Source organism: Pseudophryne corroboree, chromosome 4 (genome assembly GCF_028390025.1).
Source record: "Pseudophryne corroboree isolate aPseCor3 chromosome 4, aPseCor3.hap2, whole genome shotgun sequence".
NCBI classification, from domain to species: domain Eukaryota; kingdom Metazoa; phylum Chordata; class Amphibia; order Anura; family Myobatrachidae; genus Pseudophryne; species Pseudophryne corroboree.
The window spans coordinates 386,344,029-386,360,861 of record NC_086447.1 but is presented as its reverse complement, the minus strand read 5'-3'; the positions used below and the strand labels follow the sequence as shown (position 1 = coordinate 386,360,861).

At 43.5% G+C, this 16,833-nt stretch overlaps 1 protein-coding gene and 1 pseudogene across 3 annotated transcripts in view; both read right to left on the bottom strand.

Moving 5' to 3' along the window:
• The window catches only part of MCPH1 (microcephalin 1), a 774,602-nt gene that overhangs the window by 19,882 nt on the left and 737,887 nt on the right, over nt 1–16,833 (bottom strand). The window lies entirely within an intron of this gene.
• LOC134909273 (protein SHQ1 homolog) lies at nt 9,335–10,469 on the bottom strand (annotated as a pseudogene).

The window sequence follows — 16,833 nt, the reverse complement described above, 5'->3', positions numbered from 1 at the left end:
TCACTACCAACATTACAGATTTGTTTCTCATACCCCATAGACATGAGCAGGAAAAATCTGCAGTATAGTGCGACCACACATCACTGCTTATAGAAAACCCCAGTTCAAATGGGATGTGTAGTGGAACATCGCTGCAATGTTCCAATGTGCATATATCTGCCATATAAAGTAACCTTGACCATCACTAATTTTCTTACGCACCTTAACAGTTTGTGAGGAAAAATTAGTGATATGGCTGGCCACAATGTGCTGTTCCGAGGCCATTGCATTTCACTGAAACTTCCCTATTGTGGAATTCCATTAATTCTGGGGGATAGTCCCTGTTTTAATATTTCTACAATTTTTATTGTTTTGAATGTTTTCACCATGCCCCCTCTTGCTCGTCTCTCTTATAAGAAGTTCATATTATTTCAGTAATTGAAGGTAAACATTGTGCTTAAATCTAAACCATTTTTGTATCCCTGCCTTAGATATAATTTGTACTCTGCTGGCCTTAAGCCTTACCGACACCTGTCTACACAAGCCACTTGCTTTACAAATATCTGCGGCAATCAGCCCAGTGCCCTTGTCCTTTGGAAACTGGCCATGACTGTGCCTCAAATTATAATTACTTTTTCCAGTCATAGTATTATTTTACACTTGGCAGTGATAAATTGCAACTTTCATTGTAGCATTCTGTATACCAGCACCGCTTAATCTTTTAATGTTTTTTTAATACCCCTCCAGTAATGTAAATTGATAGAGTTGCCAGTGGTCATGTGACCGACACTAGAATCCAGACACCATTCAGGAGACCGGCGCTGGAACACTGACAGCTGACATCCTGAAGGTATCGGAGTAACTGTTGGGGGTTAGGACCTGAGGGGGGGGGGGGGTTACAGTTAGGCACATGGGGGGTTAACCCTAGCCGCCACCCCACGAGGGTTAGCCTTAGCCGACACCCCCAGAGTGTTAGGGTAGGGGGTTAAAAATACTTACCCCCGCCAATGTCAGGATATTCAATGTTGGGATGCTGGTGTCGGTCATGTGAATTGTATTGTGTATAGTTGCTAAAGAAACTTAGGGTGCCACTAGTGGCATTAACACTTGGCCACACTCCTGTGTGGGCTACATCAATAACTTAATTAAGCAAGACAAAAAGTCACTAGTGTGGAGCAGTCAAAAAAGTAGACCCAGCAAATTAACAGGGACAATAATCATGGCCTGCTTAGAAAAAAAAAAAAAAAAGAAGAGAAAAATCCATTAATTCGCTATTTCTGAAAACATGACTGACCCCAGACTGAGCATTTTTCAGCAACAAGAATGTGTGTTGAGGTTAACATGAATAATGTTTAGATTGGACACATAAGACTTCCTCTGTGTGCCAAGTTAGTGAACTGTACTAATAGAGTCATTTATCAAATCTTGAAGATGTGCTACACCTCTCATGCCTGTGAACTACTCTTAGTTCTTTGCTCAGTGAAGCAGTTAGAGAGGGTCCAGAACCTGACATCTCTCTTTATTACGCAATGTAAACAATTGCTTCATTTAACCTTCTCATGTCATAACATAGAATCTGGTCTTAACCAATGAAAAATATCAGCAGCCAGAAATTAATGACTTTAAATATCTTGCATACCGATCTTTTCCAATAACTGCTAGGGAATACAGAGCAGCAAATTGGTACAATCTATATCCTTAAATACTAATATAATGTGTCTTTCAAGAAACTCATATTTCTTTAAAACGTTCAGTACTGGGGATAATGAAAAAAAAAATAATCACATTTAAATTCTTGGCATTTTATTCATTATGTGCAGAGTTTACATAAAATTGTCATTTGAGATATTGTGGGTATTAAATAAATTTCTATTTGTGAAAAATCAGATGTACTAAAGAAAGGTTCACAATTACTGTAAAACAGAACAAAGTTGCTTTTAGGCTGGGTACACACTTGCCGATGTCAGTGACATCGCGCAAGATCCCCCCGCAAACAATATCGTTCATACACACTGAACAATATCGTTTGCCTCTCATCAGTGGCGTCATGCACCCACATCCAGGTGCAGGCTGTCTCGTACAATATCTTCAGATTTCAAGTTGAAATCGAAAGATATTGTACCTCGTTAACGACCCGCGGGAGTGCGCATCGTTAGCGATATAGAGTATACACACTTGCCGATGTATACAATATATTGTCCGATCCACTGGTTCGGACAATATATCAGGTGCACATCGGCAAGTGTGTACCCCCCAGCTTTAGTTATTGGATCATCTTTAGAGAAAGTAACAAAGTGATACAAATAAATGGGTGATTATTGAAAATAATAAGAATTTACTTACCGATAATTCTATTTCTCGGAGTCCGTAGTGGATGCTGGGGTTCCTGAAAGGACCATGGGGGGATAGCGGCTCCGCAGGAGACAGGGCACAAAAAGTAAAGCTTTTCCAGATCAGGTGGTGTGCACTGGCTCCTCCCCCTATGACCCTCCTCCAGACTCCAGTTAGGTACTGTGCCCGGACGAGCGTACACAATAAGGGAGGATTTTGAATCCCGGGTAAGACTCATACCAGCCACACCAATCACACCGTACAACTTGTGATCTAAACCCAGTTAACAGTATGATAACAAAAGGAGCCTCTGAAAGACGGCTTCCTACAACAATAACCCGATTTTTGTAACAATAACTATGTACAAGTATTGCAGAATAATCCGCACTTGGGATGGGCGCCCAGCATCCACTACGGACTCCGAGAAATAGAATTATCGGTAAGTAAATTCTTATTTTCTCTATCGTCCTAGTGGATGCTGGGGTTCCTGAAAGGACCATGGGGATTATACCAAAGCTCCCAAACGGGCGGGAGAGTGCGGATGACTCTGCAGCACCGAATGAGAGAACTCCAGGTCCTCTTTTGCCAGGGTATCAAATTTGTAAAATTTTACAAACGTGTTCTCCCCCGACCACGTAGCTGCTCGGCAGAGTTGTAATGCCGAGACCCCTCGGGCAGCCGCCCAAGATGAGCCCACCTTCCTTGTGGAATGGGCATTTACATATTTTTTGCTGTGGCAAGCCTGCCACAGAATGTGCAAGCTGAATTGTACTACAAATCCAACGAGCAATAGTCTGCTTAGAAGCAGGAGCACCCAGCTTGTTGGGTGCATACAGGATAAACAGCAAGTCAGATTTCCTGACTCCAGCCGACCTGGAAACTATATTTTCAGGGCCCTGACAACATCCAGCAACTTGGAGTCCTCCAAGTCCCTAGTAGCCGCAGGCACCACAATAAGCTGGTTCAGGTGAAACGCTGACACCACCTTAGGGAGAAACTGGGGACGAGTCCACAGCTTTGCTCTGTCCGAATGGACAATCAGATATGGCTTTGTGAGATAAAGCCGCCAATTCTGACACTCGCCTGGCCGAGGCCAGGACCAACAGCATGGTCACTTTCCATGTGAGATATATCAAATCCACAGATTTGAGTTGTTTAAAACAATGTGATTTTAGGAATCCCAAACTACGTTGAGATCGCCCAGTGCCACTGGAGACATCAAAAAGGGGTTGTATATGCAGTACTCCCTTAACAACTTCTGGACTTCAGGAACTGAAGCCAATTTCTTTCTGGAAGAAAATCGACCGGTCGAAATTTGAACCTTAATGGACCCCAATTTGAGACCCATATACACTCCTGCTTGCAGGAAATGTAGGAATTAACCTAGTTGAAATTCTTCCGTGGAGCCTTCCTGGCCTCACACCATGGAACCTATTTTCACCTAAGCGGTGATAATGTTGTGCGGTCACCTCCTTCCTGGCTCTGACCAGGGTAGGGATGACCTCTTCCGGAATGCCTTTTTCCCTTAGGATCCGGCGTTCACCCGCCCTGGCGTCAACGCAGCTGCGGTAAGTCATGGAACAGACATGATTCTTGCTGAATCAAGATCCTTTCTAGTATCTCTTGAAGTTCCGGGTACCAAGTTCTTCTTGGCCCAAACCGGAACCACGAGTATAGTTCTTACTCCTCTCCTTCCTATCATTCTCCATACACTGGGTATGAAAGGCAGAGGAGGGAACACATACACCGACTGGTACACCCACGGTGTTACCAGAGCGTCCCAGCTATTGCCTGAGGGTCTCTAGACCTGGCGCTTCATGTGGGACGCCATCATAACCACCTTTGGTCTTTCCCAACGGTTTACAAACATGTGGAAACTTCCAGATGAAGTTCCCACTTTTCCGGGTGGAATTCATTTATGCTGAGGAAATCTTCCTAGTTGTCCACTCCCGGAATGAACACTGCTGACAGTGTTATCACATGATCTTTCGCCCAGCGAAGAATCCTTGCTGTCATTGCCCTCCTGCTTCTTGTGCCGCCCCGTCTGTTTACGTGGGCGACTGCCATGATGATGTCCTACTGGATCAGCACCGGTTGACTTTGAAGCAGAGGTCTTCCTAGGCTCAGAGCATCGTAAATTGCCCTTAGCTCCAGTATATTCATGTGGAGAGAAATCTCCAGACTTGACCACACTTCCTTGGAAATTTCTTCCTTGTGTGACTGTTCCCCAGCCTCTCAGGCTGGCATCCGTGGTCACCAGAACACAGTCCTGAATGCTGAATGTGCTGCCCTCTAGAAGATGAGCACTCTGCAGCCCCCACAGAAGAGACACCCTTGTCCTTGGAGACAGGGTTATCCGCTGATGCATCTGAAGATGCGATCCGGACCATTCGTCCAGCAAATCCCCCTGAAAAGTTTTTGCGTGAGATCTGCCGAATGGAATCGCTTCGTAAGAAGCCACCATTTTTCCCAGGACTCCTGTGCATTGATGCACTGATACTTGGCCTGGATTTAGGAGGTTTCTGACTAGGTCGGATAACTCCCTGGCTTTCCCCTCCAGGAGAAATACCTCTTTCTGGACTATGCCCAGAATCATTCCTAGGAACAGCAGACCTATCATCGGAAAACAGCTGCGATTTTTGGAATATTTAGAATCCACTCGTGCTGTCGTAGAACTACTTTAGATAGTTCTTTTCCGACCTCCAACTGTTCTCTGGAAACTTGCCCCTTTCAGGATATCGTCCAAGTAAGGGATAATTTAGATGCCTTTCTTCTTTTAAGAATCATCTTTTCGGCCATTACCTAGGTAAAGGCCCGGGGTGCCGTGGATAATTCAACGGCAGCGTCTGAAACTGATATTGACAGTTCTGTATCACGAACCAGAGGTACCCTTGTTGAGAAGGGCAAATTTGGACATGGAGGTAATCCTTGATGTCCAGGGACACCATATAGTCCCCTTTTTTCCGGTTCTCTATCACTGCTCTGAGTGACTCCATCTTGATTTGAACCTTTTTATGTAAGTGTTCAAAGATTTCAGATTTAGACTATGTCTCACCAAGCCGTCTGGCTTCAGTACCACAATATAGTGTGGAGGACTAATACCATTTTCCTTGTTGTAGGAGGGGTACTTTGATTATCACCTGCTGGAAATACAGCTTGTGAATTTTTTCCCAATACTGCCTCCTTGTCGGAGGGAGCCGTTGGTAAAGCAGGCTTCAGGAACCTGCGAGGAAAAAATGTCTCGACTCTCCAATCTGTACCCCTGGGATAATACTTGTATGATCTAGGGGTCAACTTGCGAGTGATCCCACTGCGCGCTGAGACTCTTGAGACTACCCCCCCACTGGTGGAGGGCTTCTTTTCCTGGGAAGGGGCTGCCTGCTGCAGTCTACTTCCCTTTCCTCTATGTCTGGGCAGATATGACTGGCCTTTTGCCCGCTTGCCCACATGGGAACGGAAGGATTGAGGCTGAAAAGACAGTGTCTTTTTCTGCTGAGATGTAACTTGGGGTAAAAAGGTTGGATTTCCCAGCTGTGGCCGTGGCCCCCAGGTCCGACGGACCGACCCCAAATAACTCCTTCCCTTTATACGGCAATACTTCCATGTGCCGTATGGGATCTGTATCACCTGACCACTGTCGTGTCCATGACATCTTCTGGGAGATATGGACAACGCACTTATCTTGATGCCAGAGTGCAAATATCCCTCTGTGCATCTCGCATACATATATATAGAATGCATCCTATTAAATGCTCTATATCAATAAAATATTTTTAGTCAGGGAATTCGACCAAGCCAACCCAGCACTGCATCTCCAGGCTGATGGCGATCGCTGGTCGCAGTATAACCACCGTCTGTGTGTATATACTTTTTAGGATATTTTTCCAGCTGTCTATCAGCTGGCTCCTTGAGGGCGGCCGTATTTGGAGACGGTAACGCCACTTGATAAGCGTGTGAGCGCCTTATCCACCCTAATGGGTGTTTCCCAACGCGCCCTAACTTCTGGCGGGAAAAGGTATAACGCCAATATTTGCTATCGGGGTAAACCCACGCATCATCACACACTTCATTTTATTTTATCTGATTCAGGAAAAACTACAGGTAGTTTTTTCACTTCCACATAATACCCTTTTTTGTGGTACTTGTAGTATCAGAAATATGTAACAGCTCCTTCATTGCCCTTAACGTGTGGCCCTAATGAGGAATACGTTTGTTTATTCACCGTCGACACTGGATTCAGTGTCCGTGTCTGTTCCCTAAATAAGCCATCCATTCCGGTGTCGACTCCCTAGAGAGTGACATCACCATTACAGGCAATTTCTCCGCCTCCTCCAGCATCGTCCTCATACATGTCGACACACACGTACCGACACACAGCACACACACCTGGAATGCTCTGACAGAGGACAGGACCCCACTAGCCCTTTGGAGAGACAGAGGGAGAGTTTGCCAGCACACACCAAAAAACGCTATAATTACATAGGGACAACCTTATATAAGTGTTTCTCCCTAATAGCATCTTTATATATATATTTATATCGCCAATTTGTGCCCCCCCTCTCTGTTTAAACCCTGTTTCTGTAGTGCAGTGCAGGGGAGAGCCTGGGAGCCTTCTCTCCAGCCTTTCTGTGAGAGAAAAAATGGCGCTGTGTGCTGAGGAGATAGGCCCCGCCCCTTTACGGCGGGCTCGTCTCCCGCTCTTTAGTGAAGTTTGGCAGGGGTTAAATATCTCCATATAGCCTCTGGGGGCTATATGTGAGGTATTTTTAGCCAGTATATAGGTTTACATTTGCCTCCCAGGGCGCCCCCCCCCCAGCGCCCTGCACCCTCAGTGACAGCGTGTGAAGTGTGCTGAGAGGAAAATGGCGCACAGCTGCAGTGCTGTGCGCTACCTTTAGAAGACTGTCAGAGTCTTCAGCCGCCGATTCTGGACCTCTTCTAACTTCAGCATCTGCAAGGGGGCCGGCGGCGCGGCTCCGGTGACCATCCAGGCTGTACCTGTGATCGTCCCTCTGGAGCTAATGTCCAGTAGCCAAGAAGCCAATCCATCCTGCACGCAGGTGAGTTCACTTCTTCTCCCCTCAGTCCCTCGTTGCAGTGATCCTGTTGCCAGCAGGACTCACTGTAAAATAAAAAACCTAAGCTAAACTTTCTCTAAGCAGCTCTTTAGGAGAGCCACCTAGATTGCACCCTTCTCGGCCGGGCACAAAAATCTAACTGGAGTCTGGAGGAGGGTCATAGGGGGAGGAGCCAGTGCACACCACCTGATCTGGAAAAGCTTTACTTTTTGTGCCCTGTCTCCTGCGGAGCCGCTATCCCCCCATGGTCCTTTCAGGAACCCCAGCATCCACTAGGACGATAGAGAAAAGTATGAAAGACAACAGGGAATTGTTTGACCATAGTACAGTAAGTCACTAGACTGAAGGTAGACCAAGTTTATGCAAGCTTATTATACAGATGTGTCATGATATACCTAGCCTCAGCATGCTATATGGAGCAAGATGACAGAGTAACTCCGAGATGTGTAGCATACCATCCATTTCTTTAAATGTTGTGTCTGATTCACATTGCAGGAGTAGCGAAACACCACCCAAAGTGTACTACAGACGTTGGGCTGTGATCTCAGCCATACAGGAATTAGTTTTAAACATGCACAAACTTGCAGATAAAGAACAACAGAAGTTACCAGGAGAAAAAGCCGCAGCACTGTAGCACTTCACATGCAGATTCAGACTCATTCGCACACTGATGTATTAAATTGATAAGCTCAATCTAGCAAAGTAGTTTTGTCGCCTCCAGTTGTTTTATTCGTGCACATTTTAAGCAAAGACGACACCCGGCACCTGGAGCGCTGAGAGAGGCTTTAGCACAACTGAAGCCAGTTTATAAGGACACGTGTATATATATATATATATGTATAAATATATATATATATATATATATATATACACATAGTTTTTTTTTCTTTGCTTGACAAAACTTCACCTAAACATTAGTTATTTGTAGGAGTTTACTTATATTGTAAAATATTCAGTACTATACATTATTTGTAAAAGTGAACTAGCCACTGCTAAGCATGAAGCACAATTGAAAACATAAATGTTTGGCAAATATGGTAGAGCTGCTACAGTATGTGTTACTTAAGACAATCATCAGAAAAAAAAGGGTTTTTGCGGAAAATCTAAAAGGAAAAAAGTTTTTTTTTTTGAGAATTCACATTCAATTGTAAAATTAGTGATCTCAGCATTGGGATAAAGTATTTTCTTTAGTAAATAAGGTGATAGGAGTCTCTTCCCTATGGACCCGCCATATGTGCTCCACTGTAAGCCCCTGAGATCCCTAACTAAACCCCCAAAATAAACTTTGTGGCACATTTACAACGCGGCTAAACTTTTAAATGCTGTAAACTGGAAGCAAAATGTGGCTCCTCCAATGCAAGCTTTAACAAAATTTTGTATTTAGTTTCAATGTAATATGTAACTGCCATCCTTCATAATAATAATAATTTTATTTATATAGTGCTTTTTCTCCCATAGGACTCAAGGCACTTTACAGGCATCAAAGACATAACATACAGTACAAAGATTAAGTATTACAGCAAGTAGAAAACCCACACAAATAAAAATAAAAAAAAGAAACCTAGAGAGCACAATAGGCATAATGAAGTGTTTGATCCGTTATTTTGGGTAATAACCTCCACGTACTGGCGTATTTACAATGAGTGCAGTTTGTGTGGTGCATACGGGCCCCTGGGATCCAGGGGGCCCACACTGCACACCCTGCACCCATTTTTTAAATAATCACCTCTCCGGAGTCCCCTGCCGGTGGCAGCATCTGTAGGAAAATCTCTGGTAAATGATTCAGCAGCCATTTTTGCTGAGATTTGCGCATGCACAGTAAGGAAGTCTCTGGGAAAATGGCAGCTGCACCATTTTCCAAGAGATCTGCGCATGTGCACTAGACTCTGGGACAGCGCCTGGGGTCCCCTAATGACCCTATTGCCCAGAGCCTACAGTGCTGCCAACTAGAGAGGAGGATGCCCAGATGGAGTCTGCACACGGGCCTCCTCCTCTCTAGAAGCGCCACTGCTTTCACGAGTTGCATATTCCCCCACAAAAGGTACCACTCGAGCCATCTTTTGTCTTGAGTGCCCTACATAGGATAATCTTGGGTGGGTACGGTTACACTTAACTTTTTGAATCCAGATACAATAGTCCGTAATATACAGATCATTGAGAATGTACGCCGGGTCATTTGCTTGAAAAATTGCATGGATGTCCAGCAAAGATCTCAGCAGTGAGCCAATGTTCTGGATAGCCCTTTTTTCTCTCCGTCAGTAACACGAACCTCATAGCAGTAAGCCAGGAGGAGATTGATCAGACCAGGTACAATTGCTTCTGAGCTTTCTTGTCCAGCAAATATGACTTGTTTGTGAATGTCGTCAGCTGCTCCTTCTCTTTTTCTGTAAATGTAACTTTTTTCTCCTGAATCTCCAGCAATAAATAGCTTATTCCATGCTGTACCTTTACCCACCAGGGCTTAAACTTCGACAAGTGCATAATGGCATAATCATCAAAGAGATCAGTGAGGTAATGATTTGGGGGCAAACTTTACCTTTTCGGCTGCCAGAGGTCGGTGTGTACGCTCAGATGCCTGGGTGATGTCTGGATCCCTTAAGTCAATGATATCATTCAGTTCCTCATGAAGGTGCCTGAAGACCACGGTACTTAAATATCCAAAACTATAACTGCACTGTGAAAAAACGGCAGTTGTGGGAAGTTCTTCAAAATTAGTTTGGTCTATTTGCTAGTCAAAGTCCTCTTCATGGTCATTGTCCTCAGGACCCTCACTGGAAGATCCTATCTCTTCAATTAGATATTTAGAGGTTCTAGCTCCTTTAGGTGCTAAAAAGGATGTCAAGAGGTTCAGGCCCTCAAAATGAACAAGGACAGTGAAAATACCATCTTCGGCATTACATGTGGCTTTCTGTCTTCCATTTCCACAATCCTTCCAGACGCTTTCAGCAGCGTCAGCCTTAAAAGGTTTGGCATAGAATTTAAAGTCATCTCCATCAAACTCTGACACCCTGACATACGGAATTTTAATGGTTTAATGAGGAAATCAGAATCCTCACTGCTGTCAAACACAGGGGTGCTCATTGTGCATTACTTTCAGCTACTGCTGGATGCTTCCTACTCCCAAGATTCGTGATACTGTGCTTAAAATCCATGTGACCCGGAACCCCTGGTACGCCTCTTTTCACAGTTACTCAGAATCATGTGAAGCTAGACTTCTCCTGGTTATGGAGTGTATTAGATGTTGCCTACATCCCCGCCCATCCTTCACCTTTATTTTTCACTTTCCTATTGTGTTTTACTTATTTTGTCATATTAAGATGTAATTTAATACTACATTAACTACAAAAATTATAGTTGGACAATAATTGTATTGTACATTTACACTAACGTTTATGGCTTTATTTGTATTATTATGTACATGTTATATAATTCTTGGAAATGTGTATTTCATTACAACTATTTCATTAAATAAAGAGAAAAAAAATTTAAAATTAGTGGAGAATTCCAAACTTTTACTGAAAAGGGTCTTTAAAAAGAACTTTATTTGTTGTTAATTTGGAAGGTAAATACCTTTCTAGAATTGGAGGATTTGTTTAACCAAAATAAAATTAATGTTAAACAAAAAACCTTTAACTATGTTTACAAATAACTATTGCAAACTTGACAAATGAATGAATATGATGAAATAACTTCAGTGCACGTAAATTGTGGCATTAAATTGGTTATGTATACATTTATTAGAACAAGTAGAAAATTTGACAATAAGAGTTAGAAGACTCTGCCAGAAAAAAAAAATGGCATTGAAAATTTTTTTTTTGCTACTTTTGCTAAGATAGCTTATCTGTTCTCTCCATACTTAAAGTATAAATGTTCAGTGGTAAGTCATTTCTGGATCAAGTAGTTAGGAACCTTGCAGTGAAAATCTGCACTATGGAGAACTTTTTTACAGTGACTTGTCCAGGGGTGCCAAGAGAGTGTGGAGGGGTCTAACTCATAGTGCCTAGACTACTCTAAGGGCTTGGGCCCACTAGGAAGGCAAACTATTCTTCCAAAATGGCATGGCCGTGTCAGCTTTTACACAGGGAACCCGATGTGATGCGGCCATTCAAATCCCCAGTACTTGTCTTCTGGGTCTTCAGGCTAAGAGTTTGGGCAAATTAACTTCACTGGTATCATTCACTCACAGGTTCAATCATTTTGACAGATAATGCTGATTCACTAGATGTTAGATTTTTAACCCTAAAATGGAAAAGAATTGGCTGCACCAAACATACAGTATCAGACACATTTTTATTGCAATTAGCATATTATGTTGACAGTTAACTTACACTGTTTAGTGCCAAAACAATGCTGTAATGTAAGCAATTTGCCGTATGAAGCAAGTATCTACAGAGTAAAGGCTGCATCCAGCAGGTGAGGCAGTGTTACACAGCATAATGAGGAACAGGGTCTGTGGTCAGACTAGAAAACATTACTGTCAATGCCCGGGAACTCAGGACTATTTACAAGGCTCTGCACAGGCGGTTCACACTGTTCATGTTCTGTCAAACAATGAGACTGCAGTCGCATACATCAACTAACAAAGAAAGACTGGAAGTCGCATGGCCAGGCCAGACGTTTCTTGATTCCTACATTCAGCCGAGCACCACTAGGTGATATTATCGCCACTATTTATTCCAGGGGTCGGCAACTTGAAAACAGACTAACTCAGTCGTCAGGATTTTCACCAAGGAGTATAGACTTCACATCCACAAGTGTTCCAGATGTCAGTCCAGCGGTGGGGTCAGCCACAGGTGGATCTAATGGCATCTCGCCAAAATCATCAGACACCCAAGTATGTGTCCAGAACAAGAGATCCAAAGGCAATGGATGTTTTCACAATAGCGTGGCCATACAGCCTCATATCTATTTCCGCCATTTCCGCTGCTTCCTCGGTTGTTAAAAGCTGATCAAGTAAGGAAAGTCCACGACCGTCATATTACTGGCGCCTCATTAGCCTCGGCGAGCGTGGTTCTCGCATCTTCGCTGTCTACTCGCAGACGATCCGTGGCCGTCTGTTACAGGGCCTATTTCTGTACCCCAATTCAGCGCGGCTGCGTTTGACGGGGTGGCTGTTGAAACTGCTCTCTTAAAACGAGAGGGCATTCCAGAGTTGTTTATACCAACCATGTTACGTGCTAGGGAGCCAGTTACAGCAGCTCATTATCAGAAACATGGGCGAGCTTACGTTGGTTGGTACGAAGCTCGGAAGTTTCCGACACCTTTCAAGTTATCCCATCTTTTGGTATTTTTACAGACGGGATTAGATGGAGGACTACGTTTAGTTATACTAAAAGTGTGCAGGTTTCTGCTTTGTCTATTTCTTTCAGCACCATTTGGCTCTTTTGTCAACAGTGCATATGTTCCTGCAAGGTATCCTTACAGTTCAACCTCCGTTTATACCATCTGCAGCTCCATGGGACTTGAATCTAGTTTAGATTATTTAAATTTTTTTTTATAGTCCTCACTTTTGGAACTCTTACAACAGGTGGATGTTAAGTTCTCACTTAGAAAACAGTTTTCTACTAGCCTTAACTTCGGCAAAGTGTGTTCTGAATTAAGTGCGCTATCATACAAGCCACCGTATCTAGTGTTTCATGATAACGGAGCAGAACTTCAAACAAATTTCGCTTTTCTACCTAAGGTAGTATCCTCAGTTCATAAATTATTCAATCGTGGTTCCTCCTTTCTCCAAAGTCCAGGAACTCCAGCTACTTTGAATGCGGTTCGGGCGCATCGCTTTGTTGTAGCCCAAATATCAACAGTACATAAAGGTTGGCCAGCTTCCAAACAGTCCTTGGCTACATCAGTTAAGCTAACTATTCGTCAGGCTTAATTCCATACTAGTTTAAACCGCCTGCATCTATTTCAGCAAATTCAATGTCATGGGCAGCAGGTCTTGTGGTTTTCACTATATAAATTTGCCCTGCGGTTACACGGGTTGTCAGTGTGCGCGTTTGTGCGCTTTTACACGTTTTATATGTTTGCAGCATCAGCATCTAGCTTTGGCTGTCTACTGTTACAGGCGGCAACCAGCTCTCTCGCCCAGGGGAGAAACTTTGTTACGTCCCAAGAGTACTCCAGTGACCCCTAGTGGATGAAAAATAAAATAGGATTTTGGTACTTACCAGATAAATCCTTTTCTTTGAATCCATAGGGGGCACTGGACGCCCACCCAGAGCAGTTTCACCTTAATTGTGGTAGTTTCTGTTTATACTTACAGTACACATTATCACCTAATTGTTTAAAGGTTAAGGTGATTTGTTATCTGTTCTAGTTTCAACTTTTTAGTTGTCCGTTATATTATAATGTTATATGTAATTCTCCATTGTTAAATCCTCTCTATCGCTCCGGTTCGTCTCAGCAAAAAAACACTGGGGCATCTGGGGAATAAGGAGGAGGGTTACACATTTAAATATTTAAATGTGTCTATCCCTGCTGTCGCACCGTCCATATCCCAAGAGTACTCCAGTGACCCCTAGTGGATGAAAAAGAAAGTTACATTGTCACATGAAAAGCCATCTACAGTATGTCACCACTCCTTTAAGTCAATTGTTCAGTTTTTCTATGAAAATATTGCTGGGTTTAGTCTCAGTCACTTCTAAAATTAATTATGAGTGAGAGCACATTGTAACTAGTAAAACTGCAATTCTTGAGTCCAGCTGAAGGTGTATTATTGTAACGCTTAGAACAAAACTCAGTCTAGTAGCCCAGAATGCTTTTAATTCTGTGGTGTGTAAGCTGCTTTGTGGCTCACTAGATTTCTCCAGAGGACTGAAATGAATATTAAATACCCTAGAATCGCACTTGTTCATACAAATATCCTGTCACAGCCAGAGGCGGATTGGTCATAGGGTCCACAGGGAAGATTCCCGGTGGGGTGATGCACCCGTGGGGCCTGTTTTGTTTGAGGACATGTGGTCCTTTTTATAGACATAATGATAAGATGCAAAATAATTTGCATATATGAAACTTACTTTGCCACTTAGCCTGTGATTGCAGATGATCTAGTGTATGCTCTGTCTGCCTGCTTGGCTGACATATAAGATGTAGTGAATAGTAATTGGGATACGGTTGGTGTAATAAGCAAGAAAATATATCTTTCTAAAGAATGATATAGTTTCCTAAATTCTGAAGGTGTATCATATAATTAATGTGCTCATAATATTTAATTTTAATTTTTTTTAACTTCCTCCTTGTTGCTGGACATGCCCACTATCTGGAAAGTCTTGGGGGGAGGGTGCTGCTGCCATGGCTAGACCGTACACCTCTGGTGCTGCCCATGTGGGGCCACTAGTACAAATTTTTCCAGGGCCGCTTTTTGTTCCCAATCCGCCCCTGGTCACAGCTCATGTCATAACAAAACTTGGCCATTCATGTTACATAGTGCGTTAAAGAGCACAGCATAGCCCTCTTATGTGTGGTACATGTGCAGTGAGCAGAGCCGTTTTTAGGGCCAGACAAGCCGTGCTATCGCACGGGGCGCCTGTGGCCAGTGTTTGTATAGTATTTCAAGCAGTCTGGCTATCTGCTTGAAATACTATTGAAAATGTCCCTCCGAATATGGCCGCCACCACAGAGGAGATAGTTTTGAAAGATGATAGAGGAGGCTGCGGACATTTTGGGAGGGACATTTACTAGCGACATTGCTCCCTGATGTGCCAGGACTTCAGGATGGCTGCAGCTAGAGGAAAGTGACAGTGACAGTGGTGTGAAAACTCTGACAATGAGCAGGTAGTGAGCATTATTATATGAGGCTGGCTGCTGGCATACACTAAAGTGACAGGAACAGGGCTTAACTATGGGGAATAATATGGTGCAAGGGCATTTACTGTGTGGGACATATGGTGCAAGGGGTATTATCGTGTGGGGCATATCGTGCAAGGGGAATTTACTGTATGGGGAATATGGAGCAGGGGCCATTTACTGTGAAGGACATATGGTGCAAAGAGCATTTACTGTAAATGGCATATGGTGCAAGGGGCATTACTGTGGTGTGAGGCATAATATGGTGCAAGGTGCATTACTGTGTGGGGCACAGGGGGTCATTCCGAGTTGATCGCTCGCTGCCAATTTTCGCAGCGGTCAGGTTGAAAAATGGCATTTATGCGCATGCCCCGCAATGTGGTTGTGCTCAGGGTCTAGCAAAGTTTTCCTTCGCACTGATGGCCGCAAGAAGATTGACAGGAAGGGAGCGTTTCTGGGTGTCAACTGACCGTTTTCAGGGAGTGTTTACAAAAATGCAGGCTTGTCTGAAACAACGCAGGCATGGCTGGGCGTTCGCTGGGCGGGTTTATGACGTCAAATCTGGACACGAATAGGCTGAAGTGATCGCAAGCGCTGAGTAGGTTCAGAGCTACTCAGAAACTGCACAAACTTTTTCTGCAGAGCTCGGCTGCACAATCGTTCGCACTTATGCTAAGCTAAAATACACTCCCCAGTGGGCAGCGGCATAGCGTTTGCACGGCTGCTAAAAACTGCTAGCGAGCGATCAACTCGGAATGACACCCATAATACTGTACGGTGCAAGGGGCATTACTGTGTGGGGCATAATATGGTGGAATTTATTTTTTCCTCTGTTGGCCAATGTCTGGGGATGCAGGGTCAAAAACTGGGATGTAAGGTAGTCTTTCCCTGCAAAGACACACCCATTTTAGTGAGACCAAGCCTCTTTTTTGGGGTGCACTACTATTTACATCTTAGAATGTCTATGGGGGAGGGCACATTTTTCTACTGATTGCTCTGGGAGCCAAATTGTCTAGAAACAGCCCTAGTAGTGAGTGCACACGCTGTTCTCTGCATGTTCAAAAGAGGCCCTCTCTGTGTTCTTTTCAGAGCAGAACAGGTGGTACCCAGGTGGCTACATGCCAAGCCTCTACCCAAGTTCCCTATGGGGCTCGGCAATGTACTGTTCTACACCCAGTTTCATTTCTGTATGTGCGCTTAAAAAATCCCAATTTTTTCTACAATATGTATTAAGAAAAATATGTTGGTTGTGTATATCCCTGACTGTGTGTCATACATGTTTCTAATCAGACCGATGAAGCATTGCTGTAAAGTGACAGCTTGCTTAGACTGAAAATAATTAAATAAATTTGGAAATTGCTGATTATTGTAATTTATTTTATTTGCAAAAGTACAACAGTGATTACACTGATTATAAAAGTATAATTTTATTACTTGACATATTTTCAGTTTTAATAAATAAAATTGTACAGTAAAAATCTTTTCACTTAGAAACCCCCAAGCACCATTATTTATCTAAGGAATGACATCTGCAGTACAATATGTCCTTGTAATGGAAATGGTCTGCAGCTGTTTGACTCTCATTTTGTAATAAAAGGGCAGATTTGACGACGAGTAATATTTTTGACATCACACATTTTTCAAACATGTCACAGACCTG